Source organism: Penaeus vannamei, chromosome 11, assembly GCF_042767895.1.
Source record: "Penaeus vannamei isolate JL-2024 chromosome 11, ASM4276789v1, whole genome shotgun sequence".
Classification (NCBI taxonomy): Eukaryota; Metazoa; Arthropoda; class Malacostraca; order Decapoda; family Penaeidae; genus Penaeus; species Penaeus vannamei.
In genome coordinates, this window is record NC_091559.1 from 46,026,911 (window position 1) to 46,031,910 (window position 5,000).

The window sequence follows — 5,000 nt, forward strand, 5'->3', positions numbered from 1 at the left end:
GGGGGGGAAAGGGGGGGGGAGGGAAAAAAAAGAGAAGAGGAGGGGGAGGGAAGAGGAAGGGAGGGAAAGGAGGGGAGGAGGGAAGAGGGGGAGGGAAAGGAGGGGAAGAAGGGAGGGGGGGGGGGGAAGGGGGGGAAAAAGGAAAGGGGGGAAAGGAAAAGAAGAAGGGGGGGGGAGGGGAAAGGGAAAAAAGGGAGGGGAGGGATTGGGGGTAGAGGGAGGGGAGGGCGGGAATAAGAGAGGAGGACAAGGAAGCGAATAAGGTGAAAAGGGGAAGCGGGAAGGGAGGGAGAAAGAGAGAGGCAAAGGGAGGAAAAGGGAGGGAGAAGGGCGAAGGAATGGAGAATAATGATTATGGGGAAAAAATGAAGAAAGAGATGGGAAAAAAAGAGGAAAATGGAGAGTACACGAAGTAAGAGAGAGAAAGAGAGAAAGAGAAAGATAGAGAGAGAGAGAGAAAGAGATAGATAAAATAGATAGAGAAAGAAAGAACAGAAGAGAAGAGAAAAGAGATAGACAAAACGACGAACAAACAAACAAGGAGAGAAAGACAAACACCCCAAACAGAAACACAGAAACAAACAATCATAAACAAGAAACCCCATCCATAAAAAAAGGTCTAAAAACAACAAAAACAACAAAAAGATGAAAAAAACGACAAAAAAGATTTTAAAAAAGACAAAAAGAGGTCTTCTTAACAACCAGTCTACCTATCTCCCAATTTATCAACCCCCCAACTACCTCCCCACCTTCGTAACGACCAATCAACAGGTACCTATTCCCAAACTACCAATTTACCTCCCTATTTACCTAACTACCTAACTGCCTCCTTATTAAACAAACTACCTGTCTATCGCGATGCTTAATGAGCTACCTGTCTTCTCGTCTATCTACCTGGGTGAGTGTATTCATATCTGTCTGTCTGGGGAGGGTTGATATGGAGGGGGGGGAGGGAGGGAGGAGGGGGTGGGGGAGGGAGGGGGGGGGAGGGGAGGGAGGGGGGAGAGGGAAAAAGGGGGGAGAGGGGAGGGGATAGAAAGGGGGAAGGGAAGGGGGGAGGGGGGGGGGATGGGAAAAAGAGAGGGGAAGGGGAGGAAGTGGGGGGAAGGAGGGATAGAAAGGGAGGAAGGAATAGGGAGGGGGGGGAGGAAGGGAGGGGAGGGGAGGGAAGGAGGGATGGGTGGGGAAAGGAAAGAGGGAGGGGCGGGAAAAGAGAGGGGAGAGGGATATGGGATGGGGGGGAGGGAAGGATCGAGAGAAAAAAAGAAACAAACAGAGACAAAAAACAGAAATAAGAAAAAGGAGAAATACCCCCCCTTCCCCCCCTCCCACACGAAACAAACTAAAACAAAACACACCTAATACCCAATCACCAGAAAAACAAACAAACAAACAAACAAACAAACAGCAAAACAAACAAAACCGCACTTCTAGAAGCATCTCTTGGAGAAGGGAAAAAAAAACCGTTACGCATTTTGAAATCCCAGCGGCGCCTCTGATCTGAACATCACCCCGCAGGTATCGTGTATTGGGGGGGAGGGGGTGGAGAAGGGGGGGAGGGGGAGAGAGGGGGGGGGATGGGGGGGGGGGGGGGAAAAAGGGGGTAGGGGGGAAGGGGGGGATGGGGAGGGGGGGGGGAAGAGGGAGATGAGGGGGAAGAGGGGGGGGGGGGGGAAAAGGGGGAGAGGGGGGGGAAAAGAGGGGGGGGGGAGAAGGGGGGAAATAGGAAGGAGGAGGGGGAGGTAGGGGAAGATGGAGGGAGAGGGAGAGGGGTGGGAGATAATGGGGGGAAGGGGGATGAGAGGATGCGAGGGGGGGGGAGGAAGGAGGGGGTGTGTGCGAAGAGAAAGATGGAGTGGGGGGAGGGGGAAGGGGGGGGGAATGCGGGGGAATAAGGCCTGAGGGTACACATGATGTGGCTTCGGGACGTGGGTGGGGGGGGGTGGGGCATGGGGTGGGGGTGTGTATAAAGGGCGGGGGAGGGTACTGGTGAGTAGTGTGGGTGGGCGGGGTGGGGGTGAGAGGTGGGGTGGACTTGCGGATGGGGGCGGGGGGGGGTGAGAGGTGAGGGGGTGGATTTGGGGGGTGGGGGGGGGGGCTTTTGGGGGATAGTGGGGGGTTGAGTGGGTAGGGGGCAGGAAGGGGTGGTGGTAGGGGGTGGGTGGGTATTAGTCATGGGGGGGTACGGGTGGGAAAGGAAAGGAAGAGGTAACAGGGGGGAACGAAGCGAAGGGAAAAGAAGTAAACAGGGGGAAAAAGAAGAAGAAAAAGAGAGAAAGAGAAAGAAAGTGAAAAGAAAAATGAAGAGAAGGGAGGAAGGTGGGGGGGGGGGAGATGATATAGATAAAATAATATAAGAAGCTGAAAACGTAAAGAAGGAGGGAGAGAAAAGGACAAAGAGAAAAATGATAGACAAATAGATAGATAGACATATAGAAAGAGAGGGAAGGCTATAGAGATAGATAGAAATAGAGAGAGAGAGAGAGAGAGAGAGAGAGAGAGAGAGAAGAGAGAGAGAGAGAGGGAGAGAGACAGATAGACCGAGAGAGAGAGAGAGAGAGAGACAGAGAGAGAGAGAGAAAGAAAGAGAGAAAGAGAGATAGACCGACAGAGACAGAGAGAGAAAAAGAGAGATAAAGCAAGAAAAAAGAGACAGAGACAAAACCAAAAAAAGAAAGGACGAAACAAAATATAGATCACAATAAATTAAACAAAAACAAAAAAAATGCGAAACATATTCCTTACCAAAATAAAAAAACTATGACATCACAACCTTCAGAAAAAAAAAACCAACCGTCAGATGCAAACGTGACATCACTGTGACGTCACGATCAATTAATTAATGACCCATACATGACGTCACAAGCCACGTGACATAACCATAAAGTCAAAGCAAAAAAAAAAAAAAAAAAAAAAAAAAAAACGTGACACGACCATAAAGTATATATAAAAAAAACTCACAAACCACGTGACATCATAGTGACGTCACCACCCTTTAAAAGAGTGCAACAAACCAACACTCTGACCTTATGATGCAAGGTCAAGTCTCATGCATAGTCTTTGACCTTTGACCTTGGCATATGCGCTTAAGGTCACGGTTGTACAGCAAGACGCAGGAAGCTGAAGAAAATACTGATGTATTTATTAATCTTTTTAGAATTATTACTATTGTTGTTGCTATGATTGTTATCATAACTTTCATTATCGTTATTTTTCTTTTTATAGTTGTTATTGTTATCATTGTTATTTATCATTTTCATTATTATCATCATTATCATTGTTACCACCATGATCATTGTTATCATTATCTTTATCATTATCATTGCTATTATTAAAGTTATCATTATTATTTATTATTATCATTTATTATTATCACTACTATTATTATTATTATTATTATTATTATTATTATTTTTTTTTTATTTTATTATTTTATTATTTTTATTTTTTATTGTTATTGTTATTATTGTTATTTATTTTTATTGTTATTATTTATTGTTATTATTATTTTTTTTTATTAATTATTATTTTTTTATTTATTATTTTATTATTTTATCTTTAAATTATTTTATTATTTTATTATTTTATTTTTATTTTGTTTATTATTATTATCAAATTTTTATTATTATCATTTTATTGTTATATTATCATCATTATTATTTATTATTATTGTTTTATTATTTTTGTTATCATCCTCATCACAACCACTATCATTGTCATAACTAAAATCATCCATTTCATTATCATTCACTATTATTATCATCATCATCATCATTAAGATTATTATCATTGTCATAATCATTATCATTATCACTATTATCATCATCATTATAAAGAAGAAAGGAGGGAATAACGAAGAAGCAGAGAGTAAGGAAAACAAAAAAAGGATATGTAACGAAAGACTGGAGGAAGAGATAGATAATAAAGAATGGAAGCAGAAAAGAGAATGGAATGAAGGAAGGATGTAAACGTAGGAGATAAAGAAAAGACGAGAAAAAGGAAGAAGAAAAGGAGAAGGAAAAGAAGGAAAAAAAGAAAATAAAAAGAGAAGAAAGAAGGAAAATAGAAGGGAAAAGGAGGAGAAGGAAAAAAAAAAGAAAAAAAAAAAAGAAAAAAAACGAAAAAGAAGGAAAGGAAGGGAAAGAAGAAAGAGAGACCTAACAAAAAGAAGAAGAAAAACAAGAAAGAAAAAAAAAAGTAAAAAAAAAAAACGAAGAAGAAGAACAACAAAAAAACTAAAAAAAAACGAAAAAGCAGAAAATAACAAATAAGAAAGAAAACAAGAAACAAGCCAGGGAGTCTTTGAAGGCATCAAGACAAAGAGAGAAAACGGGTTTTGTTTAACCCCCACCCCCATTTTCCCCCCCCCACCCCCCCCCCCCCCCCCCCCCCCCCCAAACCCCCCCCCGCCCCACCCCCCCCGCCACGACCCCCACCCCCCCAAACCCCCAAAAAGTATAAATAAAACAAAGAAAAAGTAAGATCATTCACAGACAGACAAACACACAAACAAACAAACGTACAATGACAATAAATACGAGGATTGGTCAAATAAGGAAGAATCTCATTTAAGTGATAAGATATTTTTGTTGAATTTGCATTTTTTTTTTGTTTGTTTGTTTAGTGAATAGATAAAAGATATGTATAAAAAAACCAGGCCCCAAAAAAAAAAAAAAAAACAAAAAAAAAAAAAAAGGATATTTGTAACAAAAGTAGAGAAGAGAAAGAACACACACACACACACACACACACACACACACACACACACACACACACACACACACACACACACACACACACACACACACACACACACACACACACGGATATTTGTAATAAAAATAGAGAAAAAAGAGAGAAAGAACACACACACACACCACACACACGCACGCATATATGCGTTGTGTGGGTGTGAGCTCAAACCTCAATCTTTTTTCAACATTTCAGATGCAAGCGAATCATCAAAAGGGATGGATATCTTTAATAAAAGGCAGTTGAGA